The 24,653-nt window shown below is 39.2% G+C and overlaps 1 protein-coding gene across 3 annotated transcripts in view; it reads left to right on the forward strand.

Moving 5' to 3' along the window:
- Positions 1-24,653, forward strand: part of Lsamp (limbic system associated membrane protein) — a 620,698-nt gene that overhangs the window by 366,941 nt on the left and 229,104 nt on the right. The gene's annotated exons all lie outside the window — the stretch shown is intronic.

Below are 24,653 nucleotides of genomic sequence, written 5' to 3' on the forward strand. Positions count from 1 at the left end.
ACAGTTGATGATTGTCATATGTGAACAGGCTTCTAATCTCAAACTAGTATGATTTGTTTTAGTTTCCTAACGATGGCTGGCTTGTTTCGTTTGCATTAGCTTTTTGTTGTTGTTTCTTCCATACAGTCACATTTATATTTTAGGCTGCTAGCTCGATCAGAAAGAGAGACCTGTCAGGCTCCCTGTTTCAGCTTTTCCCCCCTTTTAGGCATGAAGTTCCCTATGAACACACAAACATCACACTCAGCTCTGTCAGAGCAGCTTCATGGCCACATTTATCAAAATTATCCCAGAGTCCCTTGCAGAGACGAATATTAATAGGGTTCATTTAAAATCAAGAGTGTTACTAATGCTTTTTTCTGTGTGCTAAATGGGAGGAAACAAGAATTACACAAACAAAAAAATAAGGCAGGGTTGTTAGAATAGTTAATAAGGCGAGGTGAAGTCTCTGGGCAAGGAGAAGGAATGCTGAGCTTTCAAAACTCTCCCCATATCAATTTACATACTATTATTCCCATTGCTCTCCATCCAGAAAGGAAAGCAGCATTTCTCTCCATATGCAACACACTGGCAGGTAATCAACCCAGAACATTCTCCCTGAGTGCACTCTGTCTGTCCATCTACCTGTACATTCTCTCTTGCTAATACCTTCATTAAAAGGAGAATAATGTTACCTCTCCCTTATGCTAGTAAAGAGGGCTCAGGGAGGAAGAGCCAAGGAACTTTTGCATGCATAAGCATAAGCACATTAAGAATGGATGTTTCCCATCTTCCTCCTACACACTCAGAGTCCTTTGAACACAACAGGCCAGGTGCTGTTGGTAGGTCTGCTTTACAGCAAGCTGGCCTAGTGGTATTCCTGGTAAATTTTGTTGGATAGCACTTCACACTGTGATGTTGCTTCTATGCCCAGGAAGTGCCATTCTGTCACCTTGTACTAAGGTGCCATCCATTCTGAGTCACATAAATAGTGTTGTTGCTCCTTCTGCAAGGACAAGGGACTCAGAAGCAATTTTTCTGTGTCTCTTGCCATTGCTGACTTAAATAATAATTCTAATTGCTTCTTCCCTCCTATGCCACATTCCATAATACAGAATTGCTGTGGGATGTTGTTCTGTATTCTGTGAATATGTGTTGCTCTCATTGGTTGATAAATAAAATGCTGATTGGCCAGTAGCCAGGCAGGAAGTATAGGTAGGGCAAACAGACTAGGAGAATTCTGGGAAGAGGAAGGCTGAGTCAGGAGTCTCCAGACAGACACAGAGGAGGCAAGATGACAAGGCAGAATTGAGAAAAGGTACCAAGCCACATGGCTAAACATAAATAAGAATTATGGGTTAATTTAAGTATAAGAGCTAATCAGTAATAAGCCTGAGCTAACGGCCAAACAGTTATAAATAATATTAAACTTCTGAGTGATTATTTTATAAGCAGGCCACAGGACTGCAGGGGCCTAGCAGGACTGGATAAACCTTCCAACTACACAGAATGTAAGCAGAATGCCTGCCTTTGAACATTGTGTGCAAGTATGTAACTGTTGCATGATAACTTTTTCCTAGGTAGATGCATCACACAAATCTTCTCACCCCAGATAGGGAACACAGGACAGACCAATGTACAATACCACTAAAGACCAATTTGGTGAACCAATGAGTTTGGGGTTACTTACAGGAATATGGGTGAGAGGTCACTTACAGGAGCAGAAATGACTCACAGACAGCTGCATCACCAAAGCCTGCCCTACCATGGGTGACAGCTCACAAAGCTGGGCACCTGGAGCACACTGCACAGCCTGCAAGCAGCTTAATATGCTAGAGACTGTCCTTTTCAGGTGCCTCAACTGGTCTAAACCTCTTCCAGGCAGCTCAACTGGTTACTGCTTCTTCCCTGCCATCATTCTTCTTTGCAGCTTTTCTCCGAGAGTCTTCTTGGTAACGCAGATTCCTTCTATCTGATGGATATTCTCAGCCTATTTGTTTACTCTGGGACAGGCCTAGAGAATCTAGTCAGTTTCAGGGACTTCCTAAAGCTATTTTGAGTTATTTATCTTCCTTCCTAAGAAACTTCCTGAAGCTATTGTGAGTTGTTTACCTTCCTGTTTAAGGCCTTACTGAAGCATAGAATGTTTCAATCCAGGAAGACACTGTTGCACAACAGTATCTTAGAAAAGTTTTCAATTGTTTTGTTTTTCAAAATAAGGTGATTGATTGTTTTTGTTTTTCACAAATAATGAAGTGGCCAGAGATAAATGTTTAATATATTTTTAAAAATAAAGGTAATAAGTAAGACTGTTCTTTATCACCTTTTAATTAAGTAAAACAGCATTTCAAGTAAAGAGTTTAAGATTCTATTTGGAGCTGTTAAATCTTGACTCAACAGTTAATTTTATTTTTGGACCAAAACACATGAGTAATTAGACTTAGGGGTCAAAAGCTCTATTGTGTGAGCAGCAGCTGTGCTTCAGAAGGACAGGTCAGGCCATTTCAATCTCCCCGGAGCCTGGTAGATCACAGTGTCCTTCTTTCATTGATCAACGCAGCACTTTAGAGCAGCAGTTTCTGAACAAGGACAGTTCTGGTGGTCCCCACCATGGGGATACTAATAATAGTCACTAGATATAGATGTCAAATGACCGGAAAACTCTCTTAACAAAGAATTGTATAGTGACCAATGAATTAAATAGTGGCAAGATGAAGAAGGCCTACCACACTGTAAATGAGTATAAATTCTCTGATAAGATTATGGATACAATGATAGAAAAGAATAATTGAATCCAGATCATTTGGAATCTCTAGTAGGGGAACATAGCATTTATATAGTTTTCACTATTAGAGTGTGTTCCCCAGGCTAGCAAAATGACTTAGCTGATAAAAGTACAGCCCACGATGGAACAGGAAGATCAGCTTCCACAAGTTGCTCTCTGATCTCCATATGTGCACCCAGACCTTTGTGTATGTTCATCAAGCATGCATGCTAAAATACAGACATCATACATACATGCTACAACAATAAATGCAATTTATAAATTAAGAAGAAAGAACATCCCCCTTGTTCAATATTGTTGTCTCTTGCAACCAAGCATGCCTGTTTAAGACACATTCAGAAGGGACAAATGAAAGATAGCATGCTACCAGATATTCTGAAATTTTTTCCAAAGCATTTATTTAGTGTATATGTATACTGTGTGCACCAATAGCAGTGCCAAGGCACGTGTTTAGATGTTAGGGGATATATTTGTTGGAGTGTGATTTCTCTTTCTATGTGGGACCCAGTGGATAATCATAGGTCATCAAGCCTTCACCTCCTGAGTTATCTCACTGGCACCAGGTTAGTTCATTCTGACCTCTTAATACATTGCAAATGTGGCTAAAGAAAAGGGCACCCAGAGTTTGTTGTCCATTGTTTTCTTGGTCTTGACCATTCTGACTGGAGTAAGATAAACTACCACAGTACTTTAAATGTGCATTTTCCTAATTGATAAAAAAAAAACTGTTTAAGATACATATTAGCCACTTTTATTTCTTCTTTTGAGAACTCTTTGTTCAGATCTGTAGCACATTTCTAATTGGGTCATTTGTTCTCTTAGTGCTTTATATATACTGGATATTAATCTTTTTGTTTTCCAGCAGTGTGTGTGTGTGTGCACACATGTGTGCATGAATGTGTGTAACAATAATATTTAAAGAAGAGATCATAAATTTAAGAGTGGGCAATTGGAAGGGAGAGAAGTAGGGGTGAAAATTATGTAAATACAGTGTACACATGGAAAATTCTCAATTTTTAAATAAATTTAAATAATAAAAACGAAAACTAGAGTAGAGATTAAATGTAAAGGGAATTAAGTCAGATGAAATGTAGACCGGGCTACTTTCTCATCTAGAAACTGTATATACTAATGGCATACATTTCCTACCATCACAAAGAATATGAAATGAATTAACATGCAAAATAGTAACTTCACAACAAGCATTAGATATTCTTATACACATCACATCTTATCACAGTAGGGACAAAAGAACAATGTGACAGTTTCATGCATGCTTCAGAACAGCAGGTAGGCTTTTCAGTAAAGGTCTTCTTCACCACTTAGCATTACCCATAAGCAAAATGTGCAATTAACTTCAATATAAATGCATTGTATAATGTGGGTCTACATTGTGTACTGTAGCATCATGTTGGGCTCTATGTTAAGAGAAATTATGTAAGGAAAAGAAGCACATATTAATCCATCATGTATATCTCAAGGCAATAACCACAGAGAAAATGACTGCATACTCACAAAGTTTCCAAACAGGTTGTTGTATAGATTGAAGTATTTCTTTAAAAAGTCTGGATATGTGTTTATAAACTTTCGTGACACCTGATGTGTGTGTGTGTGTGTGTGTGTGTGTGTGTGTGTATCTTTACTTCCTTTAGTTGAATTAAAATATGATGACACCAGGAGAACTGCAGCTATAGAATACCAAGAGGTTATCAATCATTGGGTTCTACCACCATTTCTATTGCTTAGTGCTTTATGATCTGTTACCTCTCTTGTATTATCAGTTGTCACTTCAAAACTGACATACCTAATTTTTGTTCCACTCCACTTAGCAAGGAGGCACAACATTCAGTTGTTTATTTTTTAAATGACTGAATTTGGCTATTGATCATATTCATCTGCCTAAGTGCAGGAACCTTCTATTTCCTATAGGAGAGGAGACTCCCCTGAGATCAGATGTGTTTCATCAATCTTTAACTGAACCTTGAACATATTTGATAAATTGACATTCATTAGCCAGGAACTATGCAATTCAGAAATCACTTATGTGTTACACACCCTTCCTTTGATCATCTCCCAAGATCAATTTGCCATCCTTTTGGTTAGATTAGGCCTTCAAAACATGTTCTAGACATTTTAGAGTCCAAAATGAAGTGAACACGGAGAGTCTATAATGATCAACCATATGCACAACAAAGATGTTTGGATAGACACTGACATTATTTTATTTTGATGGATGTCATCACTTTATGTGTAATTGCTAAGTACAGAAGAAAAAAAATTCACCAATAGGATAAGAATGTTAGGTCACCAAAATAAATAAGGGGTGGCATGTAGATCGTGAAGAGTATATACATCTCAAAGTTACAAGTATTTTATGCAGCAAGGAAATGACTTTTTCTGCTTCTATGTCCAGCTGAGCTGTGCCTCTCTAACAGTCATTTTTTTCTTGCTTATCTAAGACAGGAAGTTGGACACCTATCACGCCCCTCCATCTCCCTTCAATGAAGACAGATTGGTCTCATCAGCCTTTCCATTCTGAATTCTTCTCCTTTGACCTGTGTCTTTTCAGTTTTATCAGGATAGTGTGTCTGTTGTGGGGGAGGGCTGGATTCTGCCCCATCTATGGAAATGCTGGTGTGAGGTCAGAGTCACACTGTTTTACCTAAGAACTTCCTTTTCAACTCTGTTTATCTGGGTGGAACAAAGCCATACATACATACAGTGCCGCCTTTCTCTTTGGGGATGACATTCTACCACGTAGCAAGCTTTCCTTTTGCTGCTTTATAATTCCACCTCCAATAATCTTTTTAAAATACTGGGATTAAAAAAAAATCCTAAAAAAGAATCAGGGTAAAGAGTGGCTGTTACCTGGAGCATAAGGACTCCAGAAGAGACACGACTTTGCTAACGCCAGTTGAGGGCTAAAGGTAAGACTTTGAAAGGTGAACCTTAGAGAGACAAGCTGGCCATTGAAAACTAAATTGCCAACTTGCCTCCAGTGAACAAATGCACCTGCCATTCGCATTGCAGCCAATTTGCTGTTGCTACTTTTATCTCTCTCACACAGCATGCTCCAAACTCTCAAAGGCTTTCCTGTGCCTCTTTTTGTGATGCCCAAACCAGCAGGACTTGAAGATAGAGGCTTCTGCGCATGCATTTTATTCCCACTCTTTCCCACTCACGTTAAAATAAATTGAGACAATAATATTCATAAGGGGAGTAAAGTTCTAAGGGGCTATAGCCCTTCCTCCAAATCCCAGTGTCACTGGGAAATGAGCCAGCTTTTCAAGATGGTGCACGGTATCTCCATGAAGCACAGCCACTGGAGCCTAGTCACCAAGGGAGAGAACGCTCTGTGCTATGAGCACATGATGGAGGTGAGAATTAATGCATTTAGGCCTACTCACAGAGAAGAAATAGCAGCTCCTATAAGAAGTCCTCCTTTAAAGGATGAAATGTTAAAAGCCAGGTCTTAGCCGCTATATATTTTTTTCCATATGTAAAAAACATTTGCTAATGAATGATCATCATGTGACTGTTTTTGTTATTTAAACAGGGGGAAGAAACATTGATCCATTAAAAACAAAATCCCAAATGACAAATGTAGATTTGATTATATAAAAAACCTAGTTTAATCCTTTCCAAAAGATTTAATTATTTCAACACATAGCACTGCTGAGCTTTCACAATAACTTACGTTTCTCAGCCCCCAATGATGCTTCCAGTTACAGACTTCTGATTCTCCATGCCTGGTCCTTCTCTCAAGACACCTCTATACATTTAAATATAGGTTCTTTCAAATGCTGCCAAGGAAGAAAGAAAGACCTTGGGACTGTATCACGTGTGGCTCTTTCTTCCCTCTCTCTTGAAAACCTTAAGTAAAAGCTGAACATAGTATTCTAATGCTGCTGTAAGAATGGCTATTTTAATTGTACAAAAGAAGTTACTCATTGTGGTTTCCCAATCATCTGTAGCCCTTGCCGAGTATAAGGGAAGATCTCAGTCTTTAGTTTTATGATAAGGAGAAAATAAGAGACATTTGAGCAACAGTTTTATTCTGTTTATCCCCCCACTTTTGCATTTCTGACTTGCTCTGCTATCTTTACACTTAGCCAGTGAATAGCCTTCAATTAAAGGTAGAAGTGCTTAAGCAACTGCAGCATATATCTGAGAGAAGAGAAACCAGGCTCAACTCACAAGAGAGCACATGAATTACAAATAGGGAAAAAAAACACATCCAACATACTCCCCCGGTGCAACATAAATACCATTTAAAAGCTTCAGGCTACTCTACAGAGGTGTCTGAAATTAAATCTAATAAAAGTTGGTCACCTGTTACCTCTCAAAAATTTATTTACAAAGATGATTCCTCTGACCTTCACTGATTCATTCACTTGTGAGTTTTAGTTTCTCCATTTCTTCCAGGAAAAAAAAATATTTAAATATCTTTTTTTCACAATCCTAATCCAGGAACATTGTTACGAGGTAGTCACAATTCACAATTTGGATAATGCTTCCTATACACACCAGGCATCATGTTAATAATTTCATATGACTACCTTGTGTAATATTTCTAAAATGTAACGAAGTTAATTTTTGCATGTGGCATATAAGAAAATCAAATCAATTTGTTTCCAGAGGGCTTGTCTTGATTGGGAAGGTAGGTTCTTGGGGTCTTGATTAAAGAATTGAAAAGCCACACACAAGTGGCAAAGCAGCAAAAGTTTTATTTAAAGAGAAACTGAAATATATACTGTGAGCAGCAAGCCACTTGAGTTAGAGTCATCCAGACAGTGATTTTTTTTTTTTTTTTTTTTTTTTTTTTTTTTTTTTTTTTTTTTTTTTTTTTTTTTTTGGTTTTTCGAGACAGGGTTTCTCTGTGTAGCTTTGCGCCTTTCCTGGAACTCACTTGGTAGCCCAGGCTGGCCTCGAACTCACAGAGATCCGCCTGGCTCTGCCTCCCGAGTGCTGGGATTAAAGGCGTGCGCCACCACCGCCCGGCCAGACAGTGATTATTGCTTGGGGCTTCCTTTAATGGGCTCCAAGAGAAAGAAGAGGTAGTTGCTAAAAGCCATAGTGTGTGTAATTTTCCAGTCTTTTCAACAGTCTTGGGTTATATAAGCCTTGCTTTCCTGTGCATTTCCATGATGCATCTGATTTTAATCATATGCACACACAATTATGCACAGGCATAAGATGGTAAATAAAAAAATTCCCCTGAAGGTTCAGTGAGAGAAGAGTCTGTCTTACTTTGCCTGGACCCAGGCAAATTATTTCATTGCTTGAAGGGGAATACACATGCAGCTCAAGGTAGGTAAGGGTCCTAGGTGCCTAGGTACATTGTTAGGAGAGAGGTGTGTGTATAGCCCAAACCAAGTGGGTCCCAGGTTGCAAAACTATCTCTATGCTTGCCTACCTCAAAATGAAAACTAAATGCCTAGTGAAATAGGAATCCAGGATTCAAGACCAATTCTAAAGCCCAGTGTCTAGTCACTAAATTAGACACTGTAAATATATGTTTAAGGAGGTGCTCTACTTGCTTCACAAGTGTCAGAGTTAATCCTTTGCACTAACTATTTTTCATACTCACAGATTTTATGCTAGATCCTTCTTATATTTACGAACATATATTAGCGAAACAACCACAGGACCCTGTGCTCTACCTCAGGCAAAGATGCCAGCTAATTTCTTAAGTTTTTTCTCAAGAGAATAAGCTTATGCTACTGGAGTTTGGTAAAATCTCATAATATAGGAATCTCTCTGTCATCTCTTTCTCTCTTTCTCTCTCTCTCTCTCTCTCTCTCTCTCTCTCTCTCTCTCTCTCGTGTGTGTGTGTATGTGTGTGTGTGTGTGTGTGTGTGTGTATGTGTGTGTTTAGTCTCTAAGTCCCAAGTTGCTATTATGACATGTGCTAGGCCAAATACAATTGAACAATCAAGGGACATATTCTATGAGCCTGACATAAAAGTCAATCATATCACCATACAATCATAACGATTTTGTTTTCCTTTTGTGCCTTTGGAAAAAATTACCAAAACATATATTCCTGATGATTGCTGTTCTGAATTTAGTGGGACACAATTTCAAAGCGGTTTTAATTTGCATTCCCCTAATGGCTAAGGATGCTGAACACTTTTGCAGAAATTTATTGTCCATTTGGTTTTCTTCTTTTAAGAACCATCTCGTCTGTTCAAGATCAATGGCCCATTTGTGATCAAGTGATTTGGAGTAACAGTATTTAGTCTTTGCAGCTCTTTATATATTCTACAGATTAGTCCCCTTTCTGACACATAGGGGGGTCTCTTAATTAAGGCTACTATTGCTTCCACAAAACACCATGATCAAAAAACATGTTTGAGAGGAAACAGTTTATTCCCTCTTTTCAGACACCTCTAGTTTGTGTGTCAAGTTGACATAAGACTAGACAGCATAACTGACCCCTTGTCAACTTGACACATAAACACATCACTATTAAGCCATAACCTTTCCTTTCTTATTCATCCCCAAGATCTCACATTAAAAACATAAATAACATGGTACAGTCATAATCTGAACCAAGCACAACCAAACTCCAACAATATAAATAACTCAGTGTCCAGTTATCTGGGATTCACTCGTGATCTTCTGGGCTCCTCAGAGGAGCTTGAGTCACTTCTCCAGCTCTGTCTTCTGCAGCACACATAGCTTGACTTCTAGGCTCCATCTGGCCCTACTCTACTCCTATAGCTGTTCTTGGTGGACATCCCATGGTACTGGCATCTTCAAAATACTGGGTTCTTCTGTTGCAATTAGGCTGCACTTTCACCAATATCCTTTCATGGGCTCTCTTCATGGTTCCAAGCCTCGACTTCTCTGCATGACCCCTTCAGTCAACTATCACTGAGGCCACCTTTGCCAATATCCTCTCCTGGCCTCTCACAGTGCCAAGCCTCAGCTCTCCATGTCCCCTTCATGCCTTCAAAACTAGTAGCACCTGGGTCTTACACTCTCAAGCTCAGCTACCAGTGTGAGGTACAACCTTAGCCACCTCTGGAACACACAAGTTCTGAGATCATCCCCAAGTATGCTGACTCTCAGAAAACACTTCCCAGAAGATTTCACCTCAACAATGCTGGTCTCTTCTTAATCACCTCTAAATTCTCAGTTCCTGCCAACCAGCATCGAGTATCTTAGTAAAGCAAAGGTTTCACTTTAGTAGTTCTGGTTTCTTGCTAATCACAGTTAATTCTTCAGACCCTGCTAACCAGAATGACAATATCTTAAATCAAAATAGCAAATGGTCCTGACAATCTTTAAACTGCCTTTTGAAACTTCACAAGCGCCTCCATCCTCTGCATTGCCTTCAACATTCTTATCTCCCAAATTCCCACAGAACATCACACTGAAATCTCAACACTCAAAGTCCTTCCACAAGTCTCCCAAAAGCATGGCTAGGTCTATCACAGCAATATTCCACTATGGTGGCACCAACTTGTTTTAGTTAGGGTTACTATTGCTGTGACAAAACACCAAGACCAAAAAGCAAGTTGGGGAGGAAAGGGTTTATTTTACTTACAGTTCCATGCCACTGTTCATGGAAGGAAGTCAGGACAGGAACTCAAACAGGGGTAGATCCTGCAGGCAGGAGCCACGATGGGTACAGCTTTCTGACTTGCTTACCATGGCTTGCTCAGCTTGCTTTCTTATAGTACCCAAGACCACCAGCCCAGGGATGGCACCACCCATCATGGGCTGGGTCCTCCCACTTTGATCACTAATTGAGAAAAAATGCCTTGCAGCTGGATCTCATGGAGTTATTCCCCCAGTGGAAGCTCTGTCTTCTCTGATGACTCTAGCTTGTATCAAGTTGACACATAAAATCAGCCATGATACAGCCATTGATTTCTAATTTTACTGCATCATTATTAGAGACTTGTGAGACTCGGAAAAACAAATACTATGTAACTTTTCTTCAAGCACTTGTTCTTGCCCCCATATATACATATATATGCATATATGTTTGTATCTCTCTCTCTCTCTCTCTCTCTCTCTCTATATATATATATATATATATATATATATATATATATATGTATTTGTATCTGTGTGTGTGTGTTTGTGTGTGTGTGTGTGTGCCTGCACCCGTTGGTGGTGAGTTTTGTCAATTTAACACAACCTAGAACCACCTGGAAAAAGAGTCCCAATGAGAGATTGTCAGCAGAGAGTTGATTTGTGGGCATGTCTATGGATGGTTATTCTAATTAAATACCCAGCCCACCTTGGGTGACACTGTTTCTTGGGTAGAGGGCCCAGAAGTGTATAGGAGTGGAGAAATTCCACTGGGCACAAGCAAGCAACTGTCCAAGTTATGCATTCAGTTCTCTCTGATCATGACTGTGAATGTGATGTGACTCTTTGAAGTACCTTCCTTAACTTTCCCACAATGGTGAACTATAACCTGGAACTGTAAGCTGAAATACACCCCTTTACTTCCCTAAATTGCCTTACTTATCTATTTATTTTTATGCTCAACTCAATTATCTCTTCTAACACACTCAAGACCTCCTGCCTAGGCTGTACTGCTAGCCACTGTAAGCCAAATTTTACATTCTTACAGGAGAACGTGAAGAAGAGAGCAATGGAACACATGTGACATGACCAGAAGTGGAAACTGTTTGGAGGGATAAAGGGGACCAGACATGGTGGGACAGCAGTAGAAGTCAGGACAGCAGTGGGTTAGGACAATGGGGGAAAGTACAGAAGAAAAGGAAAACATTTTGACACATGGGTATGAAAGTATGGTAATGAAGTCCACTACTTAATATGCTAATTTAATATATAATAACAAAGGGAACACGTTTTCACACATATAGAACCATTATGCCTTCTCTAAATGATTTATCCTAGAACCAGAAAATTACCACCTGCTATACAAATTCTTTTAAATGGTGAATGCCCTGGAATATGGAGATCTCTAACAAAAAGTAGTCCTACCAAGTCAGAGTAATCACAGGTTCAGAATCTAGGTCCTCTGATGCCTTGCACTGGTAAATGGAGCTGCCCATAGATAACACTGTGTGCTTATATGGGTCAGGTCTTATTTTCTATTCAGAGACACACACTATCACACTATTTTCCAGAAAGTTTCCCCAATTGGCCTTGAAAATAATTCTCATACTAGAAATACGTTCCATGAACTTCCTTCCTTCCTTTATTTATTTATGTTTGTTATTTTTATGAAGAAGTGGTTATGTAATAAGGAGACCTGCAAAATGCCTCACATAGAACTGTTTCACTATGGGAAAGCTGAGGATATATACAAGCCATGTTAGAAACATTGTTCTAGTAAAGTATAATTTTGTACCTTCATAAGAATGATCAGTGCAGAGGTCCTGAGGCTTTGTGTTGATTATGTAACATACTTTCCTTAAATAATTCCTGAGACTTTGTTCTCCTCTTCTAGTGGGGACATAGGGAGAGAAATAAAATCCTGCAGGTATGAAAGATACCAAGGAAAGCCAAAAATATAATGGGAGACTCATTTTTTCTCCCAGCAGCTGCAGTGTTTACCAGTAAAGCTGCAGAGGAATTTGGTTAGAGTGCTGGAGAACAAAATAAGCATGCTGAGTAGAGTGTTCCCTCGGGCAATTTCTAGGAATATCCCATACCGTTTCATAATCTCCATAGGTGCAAATATAGGCTGTGACGCTCTGGATGAGAAATGTCACCTCGCTAATTCAAACAATATTATTTTATACTACCTTATTCAGGATTTTGCAGGGAACTTGCTTTCATATCATGCATCACATACACAAATATTAAACTCAAATGTGGGAATGTCAGATTTCTAGGATACTTGACTTACATGATTAAGGATCTGAAAACAGGTCCTTCAGGGTCCTGGAAAAGAAGACAGATAGTCAGGACAGCTGTGAGGGTGGGAAACTTGTGACAAGTGGCAAAGACGAAAGTGACATACTTAATTAGGCCAAGACAGCAAGGTATCTTTTGAGTTGTGTCTTTAGTCCTCAGAGAAGAGGATAAATACCTACGTCTCTTATAGTTGATGTTCAATATTGACTGGGAACTATAATTCATCAGAACATTAAAAAAATGGAGAAACAAATGGAAGGTGAATCTTACAGTCATTTGTGACTTGCCAATCAAAAACTACAATGAAGGAAGAGGGTTTTCATGCAATGGTCATTATCTCAAAACACCAGAGACCTTTAGAAAACATCAAATCCAGTCTCCAATTTTTCGACAGATGTGCCTGTATGTACAGTTTGCTTTTTAATGATGTTCCTGTCCGAGTCATTACTGGTAGCTGCCACGGCAGACACTACCGAGTTTGCCTGGCTTGTGAAGTTCAGGCCAGGTCAACCAACCTTTGACGATGTAGCAGCTCTGCCACCTGAAACATACATGCATCACAGTTGGATGAGTAGCTAGGACAGGGCTACAGGAATGTGAGCACTTTTCGTAGTAACTTGCCTCATTTTCCCCAACATTGTACTGGACAGAACCCAAATTTATGACCTCAAAGTCATTCCAAGGAACTAGAAAATGTGGGAAAGTGCATAGATATTTCCTAGGTATAAGAGACCTTCCCTCAGCCTCCAAAAATATAACAGATGATAAGTTGAGAAAACCATTCTAAAGTGCCTTCAAAGCTAACAGCCCACACATTAATCCCTCCAGGAAGCAGATGGACGAAAGGATGGGGTCCATAACTCACAGAGAATAAACAAGACCAATGTAAGAAATACCCAAGCAGGCAGCTAGCTTGGGAGCCAAGGATAAAATGTTAATGTGTTTATCTTTGCTTATGCATTGCTTTGGACAATGTGAGGCATTTGAAACATTTTAATAGAGGGTATTAAATATGAGAAGATAGGACTCCATTTGGAAAATATATACACCCATGGGAAATGCTGCATCTCTCTTTTCTCACCCATTTCCATATCAGTGGAGCTCGTTAATGTTCTTGTAAGTCTAGTACAAGTGAAATGTCCCTATTGTCCCCATGAGGATCTATGAACTAAGATATATTTTGAACCACTTTAAAATCTGATTGGATGAAAGAGAGAGGATGTAAAAGTTTTAATGTGTCAATGCTGGATTTAGGTGTCAGGGACAGTCATAAAACATGACATTTACAAATGTGAATGTCTTGATCCCAAATAATGTCATCAGCAAAGCATATTCCTGTTCAGCTGACAAGTTTTCTTCTTTATAATGTTTCAGGACACTCAACAACATTTATAATAATTTACTCTAGTTCTGAATCTTGCTCACTTAGATAGCTGTTTTCCCTTAAATGGATGGCACCAGCTGGCTCATAGCTGAAACCTGAAACTCAGAAAGCTGTCAGAGAGGCCAGCATAAGGCACAGCATCATGGTGTACAACCTCATGTAAAGGTACAAATGGGCTGACTGAGTATTACATTCTGTAGCATTTCTTTGATAATACTGTATATACATTAAATACGTTGGAGATTTTCTTTGAAACCTAAGCCTTGGCTACTCTGAGCATACATTTAATTTGCATGACAGGGGGAAAGGCTGCTATTATTTTCTGTCAGCCTCTAATCATTAGGGCAAACATCTAAAAATCTCCTTTCAAGTTGAGCCACTTGGGGTATTTCACCAGGAAGAGAAAGTGATGGCTGTATAATTAAGAGAAAAAAGCATTAGCAAAAGTCTAGGAGAGCAAGGCAGTCACAAGTAGCCCTGACTCTATTTCCGCATAATCTTACCTATGGTGCTGAAGATTCGGTAATTTGTTCGCCCTTTCATCACATGGGCTATGGGAAGGTTTACCACGTTAGGAATTAGCTATAGTTGCTAGTGTGACCAGTGCCAGAAAGTTTGACTCGTGGAGGTCAAGGGCTCTCAGCAGCCACATCTCCCACAGCCTGGTATTTTCCAGAGGAGAAGTGCAGCCTCCTTCTGAGGCCACTGCATGAGGAAATAGAGTACCAGACAGATGGAGCGGATTGCCCTTTCCCCATGGGTTGTAAAGAAAGAGACATGGGCTGAAAATAAAGAATATTCTGGACAGCCACCAGGCTTGGTTCTCAGTCCATCTGGAGCTGCTGGAATGGAGAAAAGCACAAGAGTCCTGCTAGCTGCAGCAGTGAGTCTCTGGTTCAGTCTGTGGCTTCTGAAGAAGCCGTTCTGCCAGGCATCTTTGTTCAGACAAAGTGAGGAAGACCCAGGGGCTGGCTGTGGCAGTACCTGCCATCCTAGATGGCCTCTTCCGGGATCCCTGTTTTGTTTCTGCCCCCAATGCCTATTATAGGACAGAGGTGATGGACAGACTGGAAAAGTGGCTGGCTCTCTTCCCTTCTCAGTCCACAAACAAGAACTCTCCTTTCATGTTCTGCAGGTTTCCAGTTGAGACCTATGGTTGAAAAGCTACTACCTGGCTGACCATTAGGGCAGTACCTAATACAGAGCGGAGACAGAGTCTAGCAAGAGATACTCCTGCTCCTTCCCAGAAGGTCTGCTGATTCTGACCTATGGCAGAGGCATCTGCTTGCAGGACCCCTCACCCCTTACCTTTCCCACAGTCAAATCTTTTTCGGATATGAGCCCGAGTACCAGTGGAAGTTAAAACCATCTCTCGCAGGAAGGGTCAGTGCACACATCATGTTACATAAGCGCAGCACAGTGAGATGGATACAAACACAGTCACAGAGGGTCAGGCTGCCTCACAAATCATTTGCTGAAGTGCTCCGGCCCCACGGTGTGTTACCAGGAGGCTGCTTTTTTTGTGAGAATTGATCAACTCTCCTAAGCACAGGTGTTGTGCATGTTTATGTGTGAGCCTGGAAGCCAGGTGGGCAAGATTTTGATAGGCAGTGTTTGTTTCCTAAGGACATGGTGCTTTGAATAAAACATCACAGCAGGGCGCAGAAGCACAAGAAGAGGAATCTTTGACATTTTCTCCATAACATGCCTAGGGCTCTGAACAAACAGGTGGGACCCGGGGCCCCTCAATGTCTAACATTACATTTAGCTCAAGATTAATGAGAGATTCGCCCCATTTGATATTCATGGGTTGAAGCAGAGATGGTGTGCTCCCTCTCACACACCCTATATCCTGCCTTTGAGTTTCAGAAAGAGTGTGGGGGACGGACAAGAACTCCTACTTCATCATAGACAAACAGGGAAAGGAAACTTGGTGCAGGTGGCAAATAGGCTTGGGTAAGAAGATCCGTTTTCCACTGGAAAATTGTTTAAGCTTTTCTGGCTATAAATATGAATGTTATCAGTGTTATTTAGAAAAGTGCCTCAACACCAGACAACCAAATTCTTTATTATATAATATTGGAACTGAAAACCAAACTCCCACACGCTCTCCACAACTGTGACATTTCTACTTCTGTGCTCACCGTTAACTGCCCATACACCCAGGCTTTCTGATCTCTGGTGACTCCCTGGTTACTATCTTGGCAGCTGTTTAGTTCAGTCCATAAGGCAACATCTCACATGTCAGTGACAGTGTGGTTTGAAATATCAAGGCTCTCCACAAGTCGTCCCTATACAATCAGTGGAGCTCATTATCAAGTCAATAATTTCACACTTTGGCTTCGTGAAGTTGGTCCACAGAACAACTGCCCTGGCGAGCCTCAGTTACCCGACCAATGAATGAACACAAAGGATTAGCAACACCAGAGTTGAGGTAGGGACCAAATAAGGCAAAGACATCCCTGGTTTGTAAACTATATAATGTAATGTTACCTAGCACAGTGTTATTATGAATTATTAAGATTTTATTATTATTATTATTATTATTATTATTATTATTATTATTATTTCCTGCCACTTTTCAACTACTTTGTCTTCTTTCATTCTTGAACAGTAATTTACCTCACCAAGCAAAGCCTCACAGGAGGAATTTTAACTCACATTTATCAATTCCAGGTTCTCATTTTTGATGCTTTATTTTTTTTAACCCCCAAACCCTTCCCAACCTTATTTACCTCTCTGGAATTCTTCAACCTATTTAGAATTTCAAAAAGTGTCTACTCTCCAAGCTATATTTAACCTTTGCAGCAACTACTTTATTTTTTCCCCACTAGGAATAATTTTGGAAAAATTATAATTGGAATGAATTAATTCATGATGGTAACTGTTAGTTTAGAAGAAAATAATATGAATGTGCCATGTTCTGTCAAAAATGGCTTATGGCAAGCTTGGAACAGAAACAATGCAAAGAAAACAATTCTGAAACCTCCCACTCACTCCATTCTTTTTCTAAATATTCTCTCTCCTGGGCCCTTGAGCAGGGTTAGGAATCAACTTTTATAACCATCGTTGTATTCTACACATCTTTCACTCCTCCTATTTCTATTACAGTCTACCTCCTTCTCAAACAAAGAATACCATATACCTTAAGCAAGTAGAAAAGCATGGCCAGGAAATTATTAAGCTTAAGGAGTTGATGCAAATACCATAGTTATCTTCCATTTTTCTAATTCCCAAGATAAAATGAAATAAGATGACCAGTAAGTCACTTTGAAAACGTGAGAGTAAAGGGGAGCATCTCTCACCCTCCCACATCACCACATGACAGACGATATGAGACCCGAAGCATCGAAGCAGACCAATGATTCTTGGCAGCAAACACTTGCAAGTAAACATACATAGACAAAATGGTTTACACCAGGACTCACTGTGTCACACTGCAGTTTCCGTGAAGAGGTTTTTAATTTTTTCTCTTTTTATTTCTTTCCTCTTAAATTTTGTTTTGTTTGGAGAGGTGGAGAGAGGAGGGTGGATATGAAGGGATGTGGAAATGAATGAGATCAAGATACTTGATGTAAAAGACACAGAATGAATGAAAATAAAAAAGAAAATGTGAGAGTAACTATTATGGCACTCTGTAGAGTCTATACAAGGGACTGCTCTCCATCATCATCTGTTTCATTTCTCTTCATGCTGTTCATGCATATTGCAATCCTTTTCCGTTTTGTCGGTGCTCGGTGTGAACTTGGTTTGCATTGTCATTAAGTATAGTGTGCAAGACATTATCTCTGAACCCTTGTACTTCTACCTTCTGTACATTTACACATTATTTCTCTTGGCCTTAAAATATTTTTCTGCTTTTTGTGCCAAGAACTTCTCATTCATAACAAACCTTTCATGGATAAAGTACTCATAATTATAAGGCTTAGGCAATATTTTTTACATTTGTTTTAAAAAAACAATAATGCAACAGAGAAAAGACTGTTTTGGTTTTCCATGAAATAATTTGTAGCCTCAACACTTATGGCATGGTGGAGAGCTAAATTTTTAAAGACTTAGCTAGTGGGTAGGGTGGGTTTTAGTAGCCTCAAGGAACACAAGCAGAAGTTTTATCTACTCCAAGAGTTATAACTAACAGCCCCCTCAGTAGAGAAAAGCATAAGCTTTGGAATATACAAACAGGGAAAGAAACACTTCTATTTTCTCTGGTAAAGTCTTAGGGTACAGTTCACTTCCAGTACTTGGAATTCACCCAGTTGCTATTTGTCACCTACCCGAGGTAACCTAATATTTTTGAGCCTCCCTCTGCTCCATACTCTGCTACCTGCCAAATAGAACCATCTGCTCTGTTTGGACATTATCAAAACCCTATTTTGTAAGTATGAGAAATTAAAAAGATATTTTGAGGCTATAAAAGGAAGATAGCAGTTGCCTCCTTTTCATCAACATCTGGAAGCTTATCCAGATTAACAAAAACAAATACCAAACAGCTGGACTAAGAATCTGGGAATATGAGCAGCTGAAGAAGCTGCTGAGTTGCTAAGGAAAAGAAGCCTCAGTGAGCAGAGTCAGAATAGTACCATTTGCACTTATTTAGCAAGGCAATGACCCGTCCATAGAACCAGCCACTTGACATCCCACAGAGAGTGTATCTATTGCTGAAGCGGCAATAATGGACAGCCTCAGCTGGTCACAAATGCCCATGCTGGCATCTGGAAACTTTGTCCTCTTTTAAAGCAGCCTACACATTTGGATTACAGAGTCACTCTGAACATTTAATAAAAATGGGGGGGGGGGAACTATCATTTAATATACTTCTTTTTAGATAGACTTAACATAGACTTTTGGCATTCAACTATCCATAGCATATGCATTACCATAAGAAAGCATCCATTGCCCAGTGGTACAGAAGTAGTGGGCTGCATAACATTTCTTTGTTCAGTGGCTACTGTCTTTGAGGCATTTAGAATAGTCTCACCCAAATTAACTGTCCTTTTTGATGGTAGTAACTGTGTTTCTGAAGACCATTGTACTGTAAATCTGACAGCCTGGGGTAGTGCCAGGGACTCAGAGGACCACTCAAGAATGTGATAATGGTAACATAGGACTCAAAGGCTCCAAAGAGTAAGACTTATGAACACACAAACCTTTGGCCAGCACAGGAAAATGTCAGCCAAATCTTGAGGGACTGTGCTAAGGGAGGATTCGGGCACTTTTAGATACAAATTTCTCTTGTTGGATTAAAACGGGATGAGTATTTTTATTTTTTTTCTTTGTAATTGTTTGTGTTGTTTTGAAAGGTAGCCATTGGCAGAATAATACAAACAATACCATACTTGCTTGTATCATTCAAAACTTTTCTTAATATATTTTTACTTACTTATATGGGGAGGTAGGGAAACTCGTGTGTCCCACAATGTTCCTATGGGAATCAAAGAAAAACTTATGGAAGATGATGTGGGTCCTGGGAATCAAACTCAGGTCTTAAGACATGGAGGTAAGCACCTTTACCCATGGAGCCATCTTTCTGATATTGAATGTATCATTTTTATATGCAGGCTCACTCCAAGTTTTCTGACTTTCCAACATTCCAAAAATACCTGCTTTGTTTGGTATCACATCTAGCACTGTTTGGGTTTGTACATACATTTTATACCTGCTGTTCCAAATGACATCATCCCTCCTCCATTATGTTGTTTGGATCATTGCATGTATAAAGAGCTGCATTGATAGTTGTAATGAACCTTTTCCTATATTCTGCTTACCCTGAGACTCAAGGGACCTGTGGCTTCCAAACTTTTTCTAGTCACTGTGAAATGTGTGCCTATTTGGAATCTTGTTCCTACAGAGCCCACTTCAGAGACTGAAGTCTCGTGTTTAATAGATGGGCTCAACAGGAGTGAAGAGCAACACCTGTGGAAAGAGATCATCCCTGCCAGTTCTTTGACTCTACTGCAAAGCCTAATGCGTCAGAGACCCAAATCACAGCTTCAAAACAGCTGGCAACATCTGTTCTCTACAACAACAAATTACAGAAGACCTGTATTTTACCAAGACTATTACAAACATGTAATGGTGACAAAATTTCATCTGGAGAACTTCTCTCGGAAGCCCAAGAGTTAATTATTTCTAAACATCTTGGTGGAACTTATTTAGCTCATGGCTGTAAATGTTCACATTGTAGTCATATTTTATTATAGGCATAAAATACAAAGACATTGACTAAAGGGCAGAACATATTGGCATAGTTCTGCCTAGTATTATAGAAGAACTCAATACCTACCTTTAGGGTGATTTATTGCTAATGCCAGTATTAAACATTAATTTTGTATGATAACAATCACTTAGGCTTTTTGATACTATTAGAATCTAATATCAAATACTACATACCAAAATTCGAAAAACTATAAATTGAATGCTACCAGCATGATATGCAGGGAATATTTAATCATGTAATTACAGGAAGGGTTAAGCCAGCACTGTTTCCCTAGCTTGTTTTAGCATATAATAAATAATAGTTACGCTTAGAGAACTTTTTAAAGTTTATGGGTCTCCCCAGTCATTCTTTTATTTGACCCCACTATCATTTCTATAATGTTGCCTAGTATCAAGCTTGTCCATTACTCCAATAGCTAGAAAAGGAAACCAAGTCTCAGAGAGATTAAATAACATGATATTAATCTGTTCATTGAGGATTCAAAAGCAAACACAAGATATAAATTTGTCACACTGTGAATGAGCTTCCGAACAGGGTGAGATGACAATCCCCTGGTGCTCCGTTGAACATACTGTGCTGCATTTTCCTATCCTGTCATCCATCCTGGAAACTCCTACATCATGTAGCAAAACACATTTTTGTGGCATTCTCGGAAGCAAAATGCCAAGCAGGATGGAAGTTTGATGTTTCACAAGATGGCATTTGTGTGTTGCTTGTATATTTGTATTCTATTGTTGACTTTAGGGATCATATTTACTAAAGTTAAACGCTGCTCAAAAAGCAACCCATATGCTTCTGGACCGAGTTCTTTTATAGTTACATATACCAATGATGCAGTTCATTTTATCTCTGTCTGTATCTAAGAAAACTTGGACACTGAGGAGCTGAGAAGACATTCTGATTGTTGTTGTTGTTTGGGTTTTCCAGATAGTGCCTCATTACTTCACCAAACTGGCTCAGGATTCATGATGCTCTTGCATCAGCTCCTGAGTCCTGGTAGGCATGTATTTTACTACTCAACACCCCATCATAATATATACACAATACTCTAACTTTGAATTCATAGAAATAAGTAAAACAAGTTCCATCAGGATTGAGATTTTGAGAGCTGGGAAAAGCTCTATGGCAGAGCACTTGCCTAGTATGTGGCAAGGTTCTGAGTTCAATCCTCAGCACTGATTTAAAAAAAAGCCAGGTGTTGTGTAAACAGGAGGACCTGTAAACAGGAGTCCAAATTCATCTTCCTAGGCATGTACTAGATTTGAGGCCAGCTTGGGGAACATGAGACCCTGTCTCAAAAACAAAGCAAAAATTGTCACAAGAAAAGCATAGTATTTTACATTTTATACAAGTAATAAAAACAAATTATTTGAGATTGTGGAAATGGGCCATTTGACAACTCTTGGTCCTATACTGGAATGATTTTCCCTTGGTTCATTGTCCTGTTCATTAGGCGTCACCCAAGGCTGAGGGGAAGAGCGGCGGGATCAAGTCATTCACAGATAGGTTAGATGGTTTCACAGCCCTGAAGTTATTTTAAAGCAACATTTACTAACAGAGAAGAATTAATGCTGATGGAAAGGCCAATGTTGAATCTTTCCACTCATGACCATTCTTCATTTTGTAAAAATTAAGATTCTCTGAGTTAAGCAATGGAAACTGACTGGCTAATTTGATGTAAGAAGAGGGCCATGATTAATAGTGGAGAATATGGATGTTGTTGAATCATACACTCAAATAAAAGACATTAAGTCTTTATCTTGGAAAACAGAGGTGAAGCATCTCTAGAGATCCAGAATTGCAGGAACTACTGAAAACTAGTGGTGGACCTCTTGCGGTATGTCTTAACTATTTCTGCATAGCAAATAACTACAGCATTTAGAAGCATGAACAAGAGTTATCTTTTATTTCTCATGCATGTGCCATTCAGCTCATGTAGGCTGTATTTTATTATGAGGCTTGTCTTAGTTGGGCTTTATATCGCTATGAAAAGATGCCATGACCACTGCAACTCTTAATAAGGAAAACATTTAATTGAGGCTAGAATACAGTTTCAGAGGTTTAGTCCATTATTGTCATGGCTGGAAGCATGGCAGTATGCAGGCAGAGATGGTGCTGCAGAAGGAGCTGAGAATTCTACATCTGGATCAACAGGCAGCAGGAAGAGAGATTAAGCCACTGGGCCTGGCTTGAGCTTCTAGGACCTCAAAGCCCACCCTCCACTGACCTGCTTCCTCCAACAAAACCACATCTGCTCCAAAAAGGCCACATCTCTCCAATGCCACTCCCTATGAGTACGGGGACTATTTTTATTCAAACCACTACAAAGCTTTGTTCCTTGCCTCATCAGATTTAATGAACAAAATAAAATAGAGGATAACTTATTAAAATTGAGGTAAACAACAAATATATTTAGTATAATTATGTCCCACACAATATTTGAAATGCAATTATATTTTAAGGGATATTTATTGCTTATCTGAAAATCATGTTTAATTAGGGACCCCACGCCCCTTTTGCGGTTCTTTCAGTTGTCCCTTTTTCTCTTGGTATTAAAGAGGCTTAGTTGAGCGTTTTCTTACAGCAGTAGCAAATCCAGAAGTACAAGTGAGTCCAGGTATGCTGGCAGCTGTCACAACTCTGCTTGTGAGCTAGATATTGCTATTCTATGAGCAAAAGCAATGACATGGTCCAGAGATGGAAGAAAAATGTGTGTTATCTACTACAGGAAGACATAGACATGGAAAATAAATACAGAGAGTAGAAGATTAGAATTAGCAGATTATTGATAGTTTGCCACAGTTTAAATCATTTATATCCTCTCTTGGGTCATTTCTAATAAGAACCATGTTTCAAGGCAAGAAAATCTAGATGTTCCAGAAGCCATGTGTCCAAAGGAGAATGGGTTAACTGACTGAAATTCCTAAGTCAACAAGGGCTTTATGTGATCAGTGGTCTCCCCAAAAGATAACCAATGTGCCTTAACACAAGAAAGAGGTTCTGGATACTCTTCTACATTTGCACATGCTAGGTAGATGTCTAGTACTGGGCTGTACCCCAGCCTTTTTATTTTGAGACATGGTTTTGCTAAATTTTCAGAGTGGCTTTTGTAGCTAAAGTTTTCCTGCCTGACCCACAATCAGGACAAATCTCTCTCACCTGCCAGTCCCACAGCCGCTCAGACCCGACCAAGTAAACACAGAGACTTATATTGCTTACAAACTGTATGGCCGTGGCAGGTTTCTTGCTAACTGTTCTTACAGCTTAAATTAATCCATTTCCATTAATCTATACCTTGCCAAATGGCTCGTGGCTTACCAGCATCTTCACATGCTGTTTGTCATCATGGCGCCTGGCAGTGTCTCTGACTCAGCATTCCACTTCCCAGCTTTATTCTCCTCCTTGTCCCACCTATACTTCCTGCCTGGCCACTGGCCAATCAGTGATTTATTTATTGACCAATCAGCAACACATTTGACATACAGACCATCCCACAGCAGGCTTTGAACTCTGTAGACAAAGCAGGCCTTGGTTCTCCTCTCTTAGCTTACCAAGTAGATGGGTTCTCAAGCCTGAGCAACCAGGTCTATCTGAGACATTAAATAAAATAAAACATAAAAAGGAAAGGGAATGAGTTTCTTAACTGCATAAAAATATAAGTCAGCTCTGGATCCACAGAAGTTGATGTCCATGGAGGCAGGAGAAAAGGCATAAGAGGAGGTTCATTAAAAACCTGTTGGCAGACACAGACTGATTACGTAATAATCATGTTAGATGCTGGTTCATTGCACAGCGAAAGGAACGGGTGCATGTAAGTTTACCTAAATCTTAGTATTATTTAAAAAACTACAGTTAACTTTTAGTGAATAGTAAAAATGTACATTGCTTTAACATAGAACTTAGGTATCTATCATTTGCCTATCTATCTATCTATCTATCTATCTGTCTGTCTGTCTATCTATCTATTGATGGATCAGTCTATCTTCTATCGATCTATCCATTTCAGTAAAAGAATGTCACCAATGAAAATAGTTCTTATTTTTAAATTATCTCATAATAATGAAGTATATTAATGCAGCTCATAATTATGAGGTATATAAAAGATTAACAGCATGTTTTAAAGTGTTTTAATAAAGTTGCCATAGTTAGTAAGGTTTATACTTAGTATGTTTCCCAGAAAGACTAGTCTAGCTGGTTTATAGGACTTTGTGGGAGAATTCTGAAAACCAAGATAGTTTTTGCATTTTGCATTGTTCGCTTAATAGTATTGAGAGAATTAGCTAATATTTAAGGGATGGGGATATTTTTTATTATTTATCATACCATACATAAATTTTAAAATATTTTAAGGACTTCAATATAAAAATAAATAATTGAAAGAAAAACTTAGCGAGAAGTATTTAACTGATCCTATTTTGGAAAAGGTTTTTGCACAC

The sequence above is a fragment of the Peromyscus californicus genome, unplaced genomic scaffold (genome assembly GCF_007827085.1).
Source record: "Peromyscus californicus insignis strain IS unplaced genomic scaffold, ASM782708v3 Scaffold_16__1_contigs__length_79575227, whole genome shotgun sequence".
Taxonomy (NCBI): domain Eukaryota; kingdom Metazoa; phylum Chordata; class Mammalia; order Rodentia; family Cricetidae; genus Peromyscus; species Peromyscus californicus.